The sequence below is a fragment of the Wyeomyia smithii genome, chromosome 3, assembly GCF_029784165.1.
Source record: "Wyeomyia smithii strain HCP4-BCI-WySm-NY-G18 chromosome 3, ASM2978416v1, whole genome shotgun sequence".
Classification (NCBI taxonomy): Eukaryota; Metazoa; Arthropoda; class Insecta; order Diptera; family Culicidae; genus Wyeomyia; species Wyeomyia smithii.
This window is the reverse complement of record NC_073696.1, coordinates 80,020,085-80,037,465: the sequence shown is the minus strand read 5'-3', so window position 1 is coordinate 80,037,465 and position 17,381 is coordinate 80,020,085. Positions and strand designations below refer to the sequence as shown.

The 17,381-nt window shown below is 38.2% G+C and overlaps 1 protein-coding gene across 4 annotated transcripts in view; it reads right to left on the bottom strand.

The window, feature by feature from the left end:
* Positions 1-17,381, bottom strand: part of LOC129726571 (PRL-1 phosphatase) — a 104,094-nt gene that overhangs the window by 16,775 nt on the left and 69,938 nt on the right. For 3 of the 4 annotated variants that reach the window (XM_055683432.1, XM_055683429.1, XM_055683433.1), the window contains exon 2: positions 3,391-4,111. The gene's annotated coding sequence lies outside the window, so the exon portion shown is untranslated. Of the gene's footprint in view, positions 1-3,390; positions 4,112-16,153; positions 17,041-17,133; positions 17,255-17,381 lie in introns of those variants that run through there. The other variant, XM_055683430.1, reaches the window with a different exon arrangement.

Genomic DNA, 17,381 nt, shown 5'->3' with positions numbered 1-17,381 from the left:
TTACTTCTTTCTGGCCTTGTCATACATAGTCACCCTCTCGTTTTTTTTATCATTATTTCATTCTAAGCTGCTGCTTATTTTTTATCTGTATGAAGTTGTGTCTTTTTTTGTTACCGAGACCCGGCAAAAAATTTCAAGTTTGTTCCTTTTATACTGTCCTTTGATGATATTTTTGGTCGTAAGCTCTACATTGATTTCTATCCTTTTTATTGCCTCTTTGTCTTTATTTTTTGTCATGTTTGTTATTTTTCCCCGCGTTTTATTCTCTGCTCTCCACTCTATTTTTGTATGTATATTGTTTTCAAGAAAAGTGATGCATTATACTCTTCTTTATCGTTCTACAAATTCTTCTCTGACTTTCTTTCTTTCCATTGTAGTTGCCTCTATTTCTGCTTTCATCTTTGTCTTTCTTCATTTTCCTCTCATTGTCTTACGGTCCTCTGCTATTTATGTAATCTTTCCGCTTCATTAGCCACTGTTGTTCTTCTTATCTCTCTTTGACCTTCTGCTCTTTTTTATCCTTTCCACATTTCTGTATAGCCTGTATACGTTTTGATCTCTCTGATCTTATCTTTGTCTTCATCTTTTCGATTTTCTTTGCATCCTTATATGCTGTTTTTACCATATTTTATAGTCCTTCTTTCTGTTCTCGCCTCAGTTATATTGCTATTTTCTGCAATTTCGTTATTTCGGTCTTTAATTTTTCAAACTAGAAAATTTTTACAAAAAAATCGAATTTCTGGGGCTTAGAAATTTTCGAAACCCATCAATTCACTCTTTCATCTTAAAAATTTCTTAGTCCCAGAAACTCGATTTTTTTGTAAAATTTTTTATTTCGAGTCAACACCAGATCTCGATGTTTCATGCATTTCTATGACGTATAGCATCAAAAAAATGTTGATATCGACAATTTCATGTATCACTACCTGTGCTTTTTTCATCGATGTTTGTCGTCAAACTGTGACCGCTTTGAAGCAAGTGTTCCCGATGTCCGATCGAGCTGAAATCTTGCATGAAAACTTTATTCGAGAAGACGAAACATATGAGCCCTACCGCTAAACAAAATTCGAAAGTTGATTTTTTTATATATATGCCATTGGCCCCAAGCTCGAAAACTTTCTAAGACCCAAAATGTTGGTTTTTTACAACAATTTTTTTTCGAGTTAACACCACCGTTTCATACATTTTTAAGACATATGGCATCGAAACAAATTCGAAATCGACAATTTCATGTATCACTATCTGTGCTTTCTTTTTCATCGATATTTTTTTGAAACTTTGACCGCTTTGAGGCACGTGTTCCCGATGTCTGATCGAGCTGAAATTTTGCATGGGGACTTTTTTCGAGAAGACGAAACTTCTGAGCCCTACCGCTAAACGATATTCAAAAAATCGATTTTCATTGGCACTCTAATGGGTATTTATGTCGAACATGTATACAAATACCCAGACGTAAAAATACTCACCTGCATTGACGAGTAATAGGAACTACACAGTTTACTACTGAGTATTTGTATACGAACTCGACACGAAGACCCCTAATATCATTCACAGTTGCTATTTTCCAGCGCTTTCGCAGGAAAGGGAAAATAGCCACCATAGCTGGAATGTTAGCATGACAAGGAAAAATTTCACTATTACGCAATGTTCATTCTCTCTTCTTTCATTTTTCATTATTCTTAAAAAAGAAAATTAAGTTGCAGTGATAACGTGTTCGTTAGATTTTCGACGTTCCAGTATTCCTGAAAATTTATTACTCTGAGTTTTGTTGCATGAACTGAAATTTGTAAAATCGATTTGTGTTCTGTACAGTGTATTGTTCATTACCTTCGCTTCGCCGAAGGAACGGTGAAAATGATTTGGTTGGGTTTTCAAAAAATTTTATTGCGAGACCGTAAATGATGCGCGTGAAATATTTCATCAGAGTATGACAGCTCGCTAGACAAATAAAAATCTAGAGTAGGGGTACCTGGGGTAATAAGCACCGTTAAAGCAAGATGCACCCCCTCCGATTTACAATGAAAAAACATTTTAATAACAAAATAATAATTCTTTCTTTTTGAATCCAGGAGGCGACTCGTCCATAGGTGCAACCTGTGCACATAGGGACGTCAGGCAAAAATTAAATAAAGTATTGTAAAGACTAACTGGAAGCTGAATGGTTCAAATTTTATTTTAAATTAGCAACAGGCAGAATAAATTGCGTTTTTTTTGCGGACATTCTTGTGGTTACTTCCACGAACCGTGATTTTCTGAATTAGATCTAGATCTTAAAGCCACGTGTCGCCCCTGTTTGAATCTAAGTTTTCTATAGTCACTCTGTCAATTTTGCAGTACTGCAATGTCAGAAAGTGTAAATCTATACATAAAAAAAGCTTTCATTGCTGCGGTTTAATTTTTTCTCAGCTGATTTTGATATTTTTTCAGCTCTTCAATTATTGTTTTCCACTAGCGGAAACTGTTATTGCAACGAATAAACGTCGAGCAACATATTTCTGATAAAATATCGGCAAGTCTCTAACTAAATAGCATTGCTGCATTGATTGGAAGTGAAAACTGAACAATGATTGTTTGTAATTTTCGAAGAATTTCGCTATTGACAATGATTTTTTCCAGCACTGATTTCTAGATAAATGCTCGATTCTTTGCACGTTTTCTCCTTAACAATTTTGCTCGATTTTTTTCAATATCACCAGAGCTGTGTTTTTTTTTACAGACTACAAAAAAAAGTTGTGTGTAAAAAATGAAAAATATCTTCAAGGGTTAGCATGAAAGAACAGCTTCAATAATAAAAAAGTGACGAATTTTTTAACCTGCATACAGACGGTCACACATTTTTCTCGCAGTAGAAACAAAACTGAAATCAAAGCCAGAAGATTTTTCCAAATAAAATAAATAAAATTATATTTCAACTCGAACCAACACCAGTTTTTTGTTTTCGAGCATCAGAAAATATATTATTAATACTGGAAAAATGTTATATGTACTCGTTACACTAATTGCTACTAATTGCACTAATGATTGAAGAAAATGTGAAATATCAGCGTGCCGCTACACTGCAGTAAGTCAACCACTTAAAAACTGATCAATGATGAAACCCAAGTATTGTAAGATTTCTGCGTACAGTCATCGTACTGTTTTAAGTAGCGAGGCAAAGGAATTTTTCTTGTCTGTATTTTTGAGGTTTTCAGCCTGCAGCTTTAAGGCTAAGGAGGCTAAGGAAGAAACAACCGTCTAGTGGAAAGAACTAGAGAGCAGTTAACAAAATGGCAAGATCAAAAATAGTAGTCATGCTGTCAAAAAACCGTGTAACCTCGAGAGAAAAAACGACGATACATGCAATCATATATTAAGCTATAAGTCGCAAAGGTTAAAATTAGCGCAACTTACCCGCAATATAATAAGTCACCTAGTTGGTCGATAGTGATGATAACAGAAATCGTTCAAGTCCGCACGAAACCTTTTTTTTTCGTAGAACTGTAGGCTACTTTAGCATAAAAGCAAAACCTCTTCTAGCCCTTCCTCGTGCCTTCTTACTTCTCTCACTGGAAGCTACCGAAGGGTCTTCAATCGAAGCGTAGCGATGTGCGCTGAAGATGACAATTTTCACACCAATCACGAATCAGTTCAGCCAAGGATAAGTACCCAACAAAGCTGGGTGATCAAGGATGCAGTCTTGTTTGTTTCCAAAAAAGCAGAACGTTTTCCCCGAAGGACACGCTGATAGTAACACACCCTTTTCCTTCTGACTTCGGTCCAAGCTCTCTGTCTCGCTTCAACGCGCTTCACAACTCTACACAAAACTTTCTGTTCTTAGCGGACTTCAAGGTAAGCACTTTGCACACTTTCTCTCCTTTCCCTCACAAGGGGACAATCACAACGAATTCACTACTTTATAATGACCGGATGTGGGAGGTGATGAGTGAATATGTTTCTGCTGCCGGTTGTTTTTTTGTTGCTTGGCGGTGTGACGGCCTCGGTGGCTCTGCGACGGGAACTATCTCGGAGGGCGCGTACCGCGACGGGGGCGTGCAGCTTATTTGTGTTGTGCCTGGCAGTACTCTGCGCTGTCGAGCTGAAACTCCATAGAGGTTGGAACGAGCCGCCACAGCTGTGGAAGGGGAAGCAGAAAAAAAACATGGATTAGATGAAAGGATTCTTTCTAATTTGGACCGCAATTTCTAACTATCGGGATTTAATGAGAAAGTATAGAAACACCACAACCCAGAACTACCGTTCGCGTTCGGGATCGAGACATGTTTTTGAAAAAGTGCCAAAAATGTTACTGCCCTAGCGCATTGCAGTGCCAGTAAATAATAGTTTGGGCGTGTATTCAAGTGAATACCCACAATATCTTATTCTACTCGCAAACTCAAACAATATTGTTTTGTAAAAGTCGCTATTTTAGCAGTGTATTAACTGCAACGCTCTTCGATGTTCCATTATCCGAGCTAACACAAAAACAATTAGTCAGCGACTAATGTGTGAAAGTTTTGTTTTATGACAGAAAAATTTCACTCTCCCCAAAAATAAAAGAAACGCCGTTTTCCCAACAGATGAGATCTGCCAAACCATGCGAATAGCGTTTGGTCGCGGTGTGACGATGAGGTGACCTCTAAATATTGTTTTCATTTTCCGATGTTCTCGTGACAACAAACTCAGTCTGGCTTTTCGATGCGCAGCAGTTCGAAAGGAAGCTGTAATGAAACATTTTGCAAGCGCTTCGACAATCATCTTCTCGACATACTGTTTTTGACAGGTGCATTAAAATTTTGAAGTTATTTGTTTTGTATCTAGAAAAAAAAGAACTTAGTTTTGTTCAAGAGATTAATTATATTTGGCATTGCAGTTTGTGTAATTGGATCGAGAACCATTTATCGAATAAAAGTTACAGCTCTGTTAGTTTTTTAACAGTCTAGCGCAAATAGGTTGAAATTGATATAAAACGAGATGAGATGAAAATAGTCTTCGGGGACGAGACAGTCTTGGCACGACCCGTTCATCGTAGGGTTGACATATTTGACACCGTTTTGGCTAAAAGTCCCCTAATGCGAAAGATTTACGAGATGGCTGACTTGACAGAATCAAAACACGGCCGATTTGAAGTAGGTATTCTTTGTCCCGGTGCGAATCCAACAAGTGAGATGGTCAAAACTAAAATCCGCAATTTTTTATTTTTAATGCAGCACGCATTAAAAGACACAATCGCTAAGAATGTGTTTCGATAGAGTGTTATCTGCGAATGTGACAAAAATAGAAATATTGATGAAACTACGGGCGGCTGGTTTTTAAAGTAAGTACTTACTAATATTAAAACTGGAAGTAATGAATTTGGTTAATGATCACGAATTAGCAATTATACTCAATTTGATTCACTGTCTTTTAAACTGTTTTGGATTCCAAATTTGGTGCCTGGGGTCGAGTCCCGGCCTATTGGCATCATTCCGTACCTGGAAATACACGTTTTGGATGATATTTAGCCATATTAGGCAGTTTTCTAGAAACTGAAAGTTGCCATTTTGGATTTCAAAACAGCAACTAAAGGTGAGTTCTGACTATTGAGAATCATTCTGATTGCGGAAAGGTCCATTGACCGTTTTACAATATACTTCAAATAAATTTTACGATACATTCCAGATATATGAAGTCTTCATTAATTTGTAAACTATGGGCGTCATACAGAATCCGTAAATTTCAAGATTGCCAGAAAAAAAGTGTCGCCGTTTTTAATTTGAAAACTAAATTCAGATTTTAATTAACATCCCGCTGGAGTAACTCAACCACCTATTGATGCAATATCACCATTAAAATATTTTCTCATTTACAATTCAACAAACACTTAGAAATGCAAATCGTAAACACTGAATAAAGTACAAAAACTTTCGTCTTGCTGTTTTATATATTCGTCCTATAACTTTAGTCCACCGAGAGCAAATTTTCAATATTCCCCGAAACAACTTAAACTCCAGCAAACCTATTACGCGGTAACTAGCCAAAGCCGTCAGCGTGAGCGCGCTCCCAAAGTAACACTACGCGCAAACCGGAGGAAAATGATCCGTATCAAAATTGAATGGCTCTATCCAAAGGATGGCAGAAAAAAAAATAATCATGGTAATGACAGTACACCGTACAATGGTGGAATAGAGAGGCGAAAAAAAGGCAAACTTTCACTTTTGCCTCCGTCGAGCAGCAGCGCAGAGTAGTCACTTTTCCGTACGTGGACTGATTTCGCAGACCGCGCGTGCATTCAAAGTTGCTGATTGTTTCGCGTGGGGTCATTCGACCATTTGCCGCTGGATTTGAAACTGTGTTACTCGGAGTCAACGAAAGGTCACAGCTGGCATAATAGATGCATCCGTAAAAATTTATTCAAACATTTTAATCCAACCGTTCAACATATGGTACAAATACAATCGATCGAAATGATATCAACAACGGTATCGTTATAAATCCACAATAAAAACAGTACAATACCCTCGACCGCACATCATTTACACCACAAACAACATTATTTTAACGATGCACATCGTGATAAAAATGGCTAGAATAACAGCTTAGAATCCAACGAAGATGTCGTCCATCATGTCTCTTGTCTGTCATCGCTTGTTGTGCAAAATTTTAGTACAAAATAAAGAGAAAACACTCACTCATTTGCGTTGAGATCAGCGCTCAAGTAACGCAAAATGTTCCCAAAATAGATCATTGTGTCTCCGCGATTTTCCTCAGGGTGCAAAGGACAAAACGGAGAGCAGCTCGGTAGGTGGTAGGCTGCCAGCAAAACAATAACATCCTCGTTAAAACCACGACGGTCGATGCAAGTATGTTGCACCCCCGCCAGCAACGGTTTTGAATGGGCGACCGTATCGGGGCTAAATAATGCTGAAATTAAAATATTTGCTGATTTGGACCCGACGAGGGTTACAATAAAATCTATCTATATACTATCAACTGCAGGTAACTGTAGCGTTAAATATCTCAAACATATTTAAAAATTAAAATCAATTTATCACATCGTTGCAAAACGAATCTTGTTACCACTACCCAGCAGCCTCTTGCTTTTGACTTTTCGTCACAATGGAATTTTTCTCTTGTTTTCCCGAAAGGACGGCAAAACACCGCCTGCAGACTAAAATCCACACGTGCCACCTGTTGACCCTGGAAAAACTTCCATTCGATACAGGACAAAGCACCGGAGCCGTACAATCAGTCATCTGTTGTTCACTTTGTAGGGCATACTAACATGCAACACTGGCACGCTTAGTTTATTTTATTTTTAGCATCGCCAAGTGAATAACTGTGATAAAAGAAAACACTTATAATGACTCGGCTATTTATAGGAAAGGTCATTATATAGTCAGCAACCACAGAATATCGAAAACCACATCAGACGTACAGTAATTGATAAATTATTAACTGAAAACCGTTACATGGCTATCATCACAATGGATTCAATTTCATGCCCCGAAAAAAAAACCTATTCCCAATCCTACCGTCAGTCAGCACACGCAACAATTATTGCCTTCGTCATCTCAATCAACTTCTGGTAACCGATCGTCGTCGTGACGCATACGACGCAATCAAATCACAAACAAACACACGCACGCCATTACATTCGTACCGTAGGTACTACTTGACGTCAATCTTCGCAAAATTCGACGATGAACCGACACAAAACCAGCAGGCAGGGTGGTGGACTGAGCTCTGTTATCGACGCCAGAGCGCGTTCGTGTGGATAACCGACGCATCATACGATACGACGCTCATCTTTCAAAACGGCGGCTGCCTGCTGCTGTTGTGGCTAGCTAAGATGAATAGACATCATTTTCAGCCCGTTTTCAACCTCGCAGTCGAGATAGCACGGTCGCCAACGCTTGTCAATTGACATCATTATGTGGTCAACGATAGGATTGTTCAGGGGATTTGAAGCACAAATACAGGGTGGTTGAGGAATAATGAAACGCATTATATGGTTGAACAAAAAAAGAGCTTGAAGTGCTTTTTTTAGGATTATTCAAAGTGGTTAAACAACAATGAAATTAGGAATTGCCATATGCGCAGTGAATAGGACTGTATTTAGCCCAACGTCATCATTCCTCTATACAGTTTCTCAAAACCAGAAAAGAACTTCTCATCCAAAACCACTGGAATGCCCTAAAACGGATCGGAAGTATTCAATCCACTCAAACGCCTCAATCATGAAACTGTTACAATGGGAGCTGAGTTAGGGAAGATTACCTGTACTTTATTAGCTTGATGGTCCAAAATGACAGTATAATGATATTCAAGCTAAGGTTGAAAAAATTCAAAGATTGTATCGTTGAGGAGCTATGAGAAATACTCCATCGAAAACCTTAGATGCAACACTTCATTTTTCTCCTCTTCATCAGCTGGTCCAAATAGAGGCGGAAAAAAAGTACTCTTAGACTGAATTGGCAGGCTTATCTAAAAAAAGGAGATTTAACACGACACCTAAGAACAGTAAAAGCTTTCTAAATGAATAAACCGATGAAAAGCAACAAAAATTAGGTACAAATAAAAATTACGTAACGCTGTAGAAGAATTTACTTGATAGAAATGCTCGTTTTTGGAGTCTCTCCAGAGTTTTTGTGTTACGTAGCACTGATCTTACCTGCCCCCCTCCCCCATGTAACAAATCGTAACGCTCTAGGAACCCCCCCTTCCTCCCCCTATTAGCCCCTCACAGAATAATAGGAACAGAACGACAAATTTGGAAACAAGCTTGGCCCAGGTATCGGGAAGGCTCATTTAGATTTTTTTACAGACGGTTCTAAAATGCTTGATTCCGTTGGATCCAGTTCAACGGGGCCAGAAATCAATAAGTTCTTCCCCAGGCGGACATATTCGTATCTGGAGAGCATCGATGAAAAAAAAATTTCTCTAACTATTTTGAATACATTTCAACCGAGCCCAAGATGCGTTGACATCGTCGTCAGTATGCGAGTAGATAAGTATCGGTGTTGGTACACTCTCTTCACCTTCCTTCTTACGATACACTTCTTGTTGTGAGAGTACATCATAAAAAATGGTTCTCAATGTGAACAGCTCGGTACATGAAGCTATTCGTACAATGTGCGCCAAGTGAACAGACCCGATAGTATTCATTTGGCGAGAGTAAATGACAGTGTATACTAGGGTGGGGAATCGTTATATGGAAAAAACGAAATTTGATAGCAGAAAGCCAGAACCAAGTTTTTTTGTTCTATTTGGAGCCCCAAACAATCCTAAATTTATCGGAAGTCGATTGGTTTAGTCTCCGCTTGGCGCATTGCATTTCAAATTTATATGGAGATTTGTATGGAAAAACCAACGTTTTTGCATTTTCCTTTCTAAAGAGCTCAAAGTGGCTCAAACCATAGGTTTCATGACTTCAAATGGTAGGTTTTTTGATGCCTAACAACTTGGCCGAAGACATCAACGAGCTAGGGTATCATAAAAAAATACTGGAGCTGTTTAACCCGTAAAGACCCGGGACGGAGCTTTTTTTTTTTAAAATGCTCGTTCTCAGCACTGGAACGGCCGATTTGGGAAAACTTGGACTTTTATTCAAGGGGAATAGTTGCTATAAGTTTTGGTGAAGGTGCCTCCCCTCTGGACCCCTCCCCGTTTTTGTGAGACGCAAATATGTCTGTGTTTTTTTTCTAATTTTTCAAACAGATTGAGCAAACACTGGTAATTTTCATACGTATCAATTGCTCCATGTATCAAATCATGTCAGGTGGATGGAATATGGTATGTAAAAGTGAATTTTGGAGTTTTCAAATTATTTCAGTACAAAATCACAAAACTACGTATTTTTATAAAAATTCAAACAACAACACCGTTCTTCAAATTTTAAGCTCTACATTTTTGTGGTAAGGTCTCCTGAATCCATACGGGATGAAATATTTATTTTAGCATGCAAACATTTTGAGAAAAACCAGTTTAAATCCACCAAAGTACGTATTTTCATGAAAACCTAATTTTCTCAGTCTCCCACGGTAGGTTTCAACTTAGCTCTTCAATTTTCAAGGTCTATATTTTTTGAGTAACGTCTTCTGAATCCAAAGATGCTGAAAGATTTATTCTAGCATGCACAGATCTAGAGAAAATCAAGTTTTCATAAGAACTCGTACTTTAGTGAATTCAAACTCGTTTTTCTCTAAATCTGTGCATGCTAGAATAAAACTTTCAGCATCTTTGGATTCAGAAGACGTTACTCTAGAAATATAGAGCTTGAAAATTGAAGAGCCAAGTTGAAACCAACTGTGGGAGACTGAGAAAATGAGGTTTCCATGGAAATACGTACTTTGGTGAATTCAAACTCGTTTTTCTCAAAATATTTGCATGCTAAAATGAATATTTCATCGCGTATTGATTCAGGAGACCATACTTCCAAAATGTAGAGCTTAAAATTTGAAGAACGATTTTCTCATTTGATTTTTTATGAAAATACGTAGTTTTGTGATTTTGTACTGAAATAATCTTAAAACTCCAAAATTCACTCTTACATACCATATTTCATCCACCTGACATGATTTGATACATGGAGCAATTGGTACGTATGAAAATTACCAGTGTTTGCTCAATCTGTTTGAAAAATTAGAAAAAAACACAGACATATTTGCGTCTCACGAAAACGGGGAGGGCTCCAGAGGGGTGGCACCTTTACCAAAACTTAGAGCAACTATTCCCCTTGAATAAATGTTCAAGTTTTCCCAAATCGGCCGTTTCAGTGCTGAGAACGAGCATTTACAAAAAAAAAAGTTCCGTCCCGGGTCTTTACGGGTTAAAGTTGAGTATGTCAAAATTCATGTCGCAAATCATTTTTTCTGCCAACACTGTCAGTGTACCGGCGTTAGTCAGATTTCCATCAGAAGTAACCTCTGAAACACGTTGTAGATTCTACCTATGCCTAGAATATTGACCTGAATTTGTTTGATCCAGCTGAGTGTATAAACTTGTTACGACAGGTTATTTCTGATGGGAATCCTACTGGTGCCGGTACATTGGTAATGTTGGCAGAAAACAAGATTTTCTGCATTAAAATCGACATACTCAACTTTGAACAGCTATAGCTCTTCTTAGGGACATCCTAGCTCTTCAGTGCCTTTTGCAAAGTTTTTAGGCATCTAAAATACTATACTTTTACATAATATAGTGCATTATTAGATCATTATTGAGCTCTCTATAAAGGTAAATGCAAAAAAGTAGGTTTTCCCATATAAATTTTCATACAAATTTGAAATGCAATGCGCCAAGCGGAGACAAAACCAATCAACTTCCAGTAAGTTTAGGGTTGTTTGGGGCCCCAAAAGGAACCAAAAAAACTTGGTTCTGGAAAATCGTTAATTTTTCCCCACCCTAGTGTATACTCTCCTACTCTCACTCAACTTAACTGCAAAAATTATGACGAAGAAAACCCCCAATAATTTTCTTCGTTACGCACCTCTTAACTCAGTTATTTAATATTAAGATGAAGTTTTGACGGGTATTAGGTCCCTTTTCACATAACGTTAATTCTTACCATGAGATGTCAACTCCAACCCTAAGTTCAAGCACGCATCGTTAAAGCATACCAACTCTATAGATATTCCAATAACCTTCTTGACCTCTTGAGAATGAGAGATTTTCGCGTGTTCAAAGATAATTTCAGCCCACACGTCGTTTTTCAGCTATCCAGCAGTTCCGAATTTTCTGATCTATGTAAATACACATTTTTAGTGGTATGACGCGTGCTGAAAAATAACATTTTGTGTCCATAAGATCTTCCGTAGATAATAAATCAGAACCTCCTCCAACAATTCACAGTACACTAAGGTCGCTTTTTACGTGGTTTTTATTCCGGAATTCCTGCTTGCCTCAACTTACTTTTACGGTCCCTTCCCTGAAGCTGCGAGATTTTGTTGTAGATTTTTGACGTAGGACTACGTCTTGCTTTAGCAGGGTGGCGTGTTGTGGAAAGTGTAACAAAAATGCGCCGTTATGTTATTACAACTGAACAATTTTGAATACCAACAGAGTGACGAAAAAGTTTTTATAACTAAATTCCCTAACTTTCCCAGATATTCCCTGGCATATTACATCAATTTCCCTGATATTATATTATATTATATTATTCAGCATTCAGTACCAAAAAGTGCAGATGAACGGAACTCTGAAATCCCTGTTAAAACAGTGTTTGATCGGATATGAAAATAAATAGTAGTTATACTGAAAAATCCTCAGTAGCGAAAAAAAATCGCGCCTCGGTTAAAATTTTTTCACTGATTGTTTTTCAAATTTTCCTGATATTCCCTGATTCTCCTGATCAAAAAATAAATTCCCTGATGTTCCACGTTTTCACCACCCTGACCAATGTTTTGATCGAGCCGTGCTTGGAACGGGACACAATAGTAAAAGGTGATCGATATTATTCTTATAATAAATCATAAAAAATCATACGTAACAATAATGTTATTACTTCTTTATTTAGTTCTGCGTGTTTTGGATATTTTTGTAAGGCTGAAAACCATTGATTGAAATAATTGAACAGAGAAAAATCTAGCAACACTGCTGCCAGTTTTCTTAATAACCAGAAAAAAATGAGAAATTATTTGTTGTTGGCGTCTAGAATTCATGCATTTTTACTTTCACTAAACAGAAACACTAGAACACTATTTAATGCCTTGACCGATAGCTGAAGTTTCTCCCGAACCTTTGGTATAATACATATTTTAATAATGTTTTTTTTTATTTACAGACAACTGAAAACTAATAATTAATGAAAAAACAATTACGAGCTCGCTTTCAGTTCACGATGTTTTTAGACCCATGTTGCAAGTGACCACACCTTTTTTCAAGCTATGTAACTATCCCAGTTTCGCAGGACGCAAAGAGATTTTATTCTGTAGTAATAGGTATGTACAAAAAATGGATCTAATTAATTGGCAAACGGTGACATCAGATGGAGTTCTTAACCGAGCAACAAAATAACAAGTGGTATGGTTTAAAGAAGAACAATCTAATTCTTCTCGTGTGGGACTGAAACAAATAGTAACGCTCTCAGCCACGCAACAGTATATCACGCTATTGCGTGTTGAATCCTACAGTTGCGGCTGACGGATAGCAAATTCTGTTCTGTGTTCGAGTTCAGATAAGTTTAGTATATATCGCTGTTTGTGCGCAGAATTATGAAGTACTGGTAAACAACACACTACAGCGTACTTGCCAGAGACTCGGATCACAGTTGCAATTTGATAAAAATCAATCATTAACGTCTTCCAATTATGTGTAATAAATTCGAAGAAGTCCGAATAATGCATTTGCAAATTTCATTCAGTTATCGTATAAAAAGGTCATGGTCAGACCGCTCGCAATTTCCACACTGACATAATGTCATCCTATGACTTGTCCAGTATTTAACCATGTTTAGTTAAGACGCATTTCGTAAGTGGCGTCAACTTTTTTCATGTTATGTCATGTTCTTGGTTTCGCAAGATGCCAAGAGATTTTATTCTGAATTTGATACGAAAGACTCTCAGTCCCGCAACGGTGTTGCGTGTTGCTTGCTGCGGTTGAGAGATAACAATATTTTTTTTCTGAGTTCGAAATGTTGTTTTGAAGTTAGACTATAACCGTCTTTCTTAAGATGTTTCAATATTTTGTATGAGGTGTAATAAATTTTCCAAAACGAAGTCACAGTGACCATCTCAACCATAATTATTTTCGTCCACAAGAACAATCCTCATCTGGGCCACCACCGCGGTCGCTTCTCCAAAGTTGTGAGATTCTGTTGTAGTTCTTATTTTTATTCGAAGTTTTTCTTCACTAAAAACTACTCTAGACCACTCCGATCGTGCTTTTGAATGTCGTGGGAAAAGTCGCAGCACAGGGCATATTTCGTGCGTAAAAGAAACTTGTCGGATACTGGTTACTAGTTGCTGAGGCGAATGACCACCGGTCAAAAACTCAATAATATTTTATTATATTTTAATATTTTTCAAGAAAAAAATGGAGTTGAATCAGAATCTTATAACGAGAGCGATGATCATCATTTTTCACACAACTGGAAAACGTCTACTACTCAATGTATTTATCGTAAATATATGTAACATTTTCAGAAAATCGATTACACGCGATGATCGTTGAGGGTTAATCTGCGAATTTACGAGGAACAGCTGCTTTGCTCCGTGAAATGCCCAATACAACTATCGTTTAATAGCATTTGACGTCAGTTAACACGAAGAAACAACATACAGGAAGCGGTCACGTTTTTCAGGTTAATCATAACGCAGATTTTTTGTTTAATATTCAAGGGGAGCGATTTTTCCATTACTTTAAATTGTGTAGCCAATACTGATCACTCACATCACTCCACTTTTATTTGTATTTTGAAAGACAGAAAAACTGAATTCGTAAACTGACTTCGGGGTAACATTCATATTGCTTTCTTGCAAATAAAAATGCGGAAGTTTGCAAGCTAATGACGCATTACTCCCTCGGTATGAGAGTTAATGAAATGCTATAAAAAATACACCATATTAACTCCTTACTGAAAAACTGCCAGGTTCGATAATCGGCTATCACAAATGAAGCCGTTTTCTGAAGCCCTACTAATGCTCATCGACAGTGGCTAAGTCTACTACCCCCTGGGGGAAAGTTATTTGAGCTGCACATGAAACTAAGTGTGTGAACTGCCTTCTATGCCATACCCCTAGTAGTAACTCAAATCTGCTCTCAACCTAAACAAGTCGGATTATCCAGATAATGAGATTCCTACTGACACTGGCACGAATCCAACTATGAACTTGCTCGCACTACCAGTCATTACAAAGTGAACCCGATCTCGTTACCCCTTGAAGAATATTATTTAAAAGACGGCGCATATTTATTCCATATGTTCATCAATGTTGTACCGAGGCGTCCGATTCGTGGAACGGGCCAATAAATAAAACGTTTTTCGCAAGAATTACCAACTAAACGCCCACATTTCCTGATACCACACAGCTCGATACATTGAACAGCCAACAAAGCAAACAGATCAAACCAATTAACACGATAACGATGGTGGTGTTTATTTGTGGCGTTTTAAATGTTTTTGTTGTCTGGGGTTCCCCTCAGGCAGGTGCTTAACTACGATAATTATTCGGAAAACTGTGAGCACTGAGCTTAGGGCTGCTCTATATCTCGCTCCATGTTTGTGTTGGTAGCCAGAAATGCTTTTTGTATTATGAACATCGCCATCATTACATTTTATTTAATTTCTAATGAAAGTATTTTCGACTAACAAAAAAAGTTTTCATCGTCGGAATAAATTATCAAGGGCGTAAAGTGGTCATTTTAAAACTTGCGTAATAGAGGCCGGAGGCGTACATAATCACAGGATAATCCTATATTATTCCCAGATAATCTTTCTTTCTAACATCATTGACACCTCTGTTGTTCTTCTGCGATTGTAAACACTCGATAATCCCAAACGGCAATCAGGTAACGGTAATCCAAAATTTACACACATTAACTGTTTCTTCTGGAAGTGAAAAGATTAACTAACCTTTCGTTGTATTCTGCTTGAGACATTCGAACAAAATCAAAAGTTTATTTTTATCACCAAATTACTCCAATCACTCTAGCAACCCATAGCTAAAGCAAAACGAAAACCAATTAATTTTGGTTGATGCTCAACATACAGATGTAGGTACCTACATTCAAACAAAGTAAAAAGCTGAGGCAGTAGATAACGATGTCAAAAAGTTCGCATTTTAATTAAATGCACTGTCTGCTGGCAACTGGTAGCCATGACAAAATCGAATGGAAATCAGCTTAAGCAGAAGATTAGATTCAGTAAATTTAAACATACATCTTAGAATTTCGATTTTTAAAGCTCAGGAACCAGTAACTTTAACTTAACATACAGGGATCAGACAAATTGAACGTAGAATGGTAGAAAAGCAACTGCATTGAATATTGTTTCACCTCTATAGATTCGATCTATCTGTGAATAATTGATATAAAGCTTTATACTATTTTGTAGCAAAATCCGCGAACTCAAAATTGGCATGACACGACATTAAAAATAAATACACCCCGACCCATCACAGAGCATACTTTTGTCCAATGCAATTTCCTGTTTATGCACCGCACACATACTTGCTGGCAATCTTCAGTCTGTACATACCTTCTTGCTTTTCCACGATGACAAAAATAAACGATCACCGAAGACCTACTTTCCAATCGAACTTCCGCAAACCGCCCCGACTTGGCTTCCACTTGAGAGCTGCCACAATTTCAGACTATCACTTCCAGTAACGAATAAGATAGAGCACACTACTTCTTAGTTTAGCGCGAAAAAAATGCTTTCCTCTTCTTCTACTGTCTACCGAACTCTGCAACAAGCACAACTTGTGTCTCGTGGCACTTTTCACTCGCTGCTCATGTTACACTCTCCTTGAAGAATGCACTCGATTGCAGGCTGCGCTGATGGTGCTGGTGATGCTGTAGTCGCCGTGTATGACGAAGCAGCGGATCGAGCCTGGCCGCGGTTGGAAATTTGACCACGGTTTCACGAACAACGGCGTTATAGTTGACTTTGGGGGGACCTTGCCGTCCCGCACAGTCAGTCATGTAAACCAAAGGATTGAGTATAGTAGTTAGCGAAAATTCGCCGCACACTCGAAACCAGACGCAGATTTTGCTGTTGCCGTCTACTAACACCAGTTGTCCCCACTTCCAAGGGCGGTAACGACAAACGACGATCAACTTTCTAGCAGATTTTTCTCAAAACCATTAACCGAGAGAAACTTAATATTGTATCCGCTTCCTTAAACTTGCAAATTAAACAACTTTCCCGTCAACGCTCTAATAAATGGCCAGTAAATTTCAGTTTGAACTTGATTCTCTGGAACATATTTTGTCGCTGACTCCAACTGTGGCACTAGAAATCTAACCTCCACAGCCGTGCCACTACAATTAACAACAGCGCGCTTCAATAAATGCAACTGGTTACTAAACCCACTAAACGCATTCACAAACACTGGCGAAAAAGCTGATAACCTGTTGCACAACCTGGAAACCAAATCAAAACTTTTCTATTAGATTTCCGCATCAAATTGGCCTTCCGTCATGAACTACACGGTGCACAGACAGACCCACACTCACACGTTCAATCTTCCGCTTTAAAGTAGAGCCGCCTGAATCTTGCCGCACTTGTACTATGGTGAAACGATAATTCGATACTGAACTGCCGACCCGCGTGAGGAGTGCTGTGAAGTCAACCGTCAATAGCAAACGAGCACCCCATTGCGCCGACCAGTGACCAGGCGTCTCCACCGCCACCGCCGAGCATTGGACGAGGGGCGCGTCGCGCTCATTCTCCCTACTTATACCCATACTGAGCCGTTGTATTC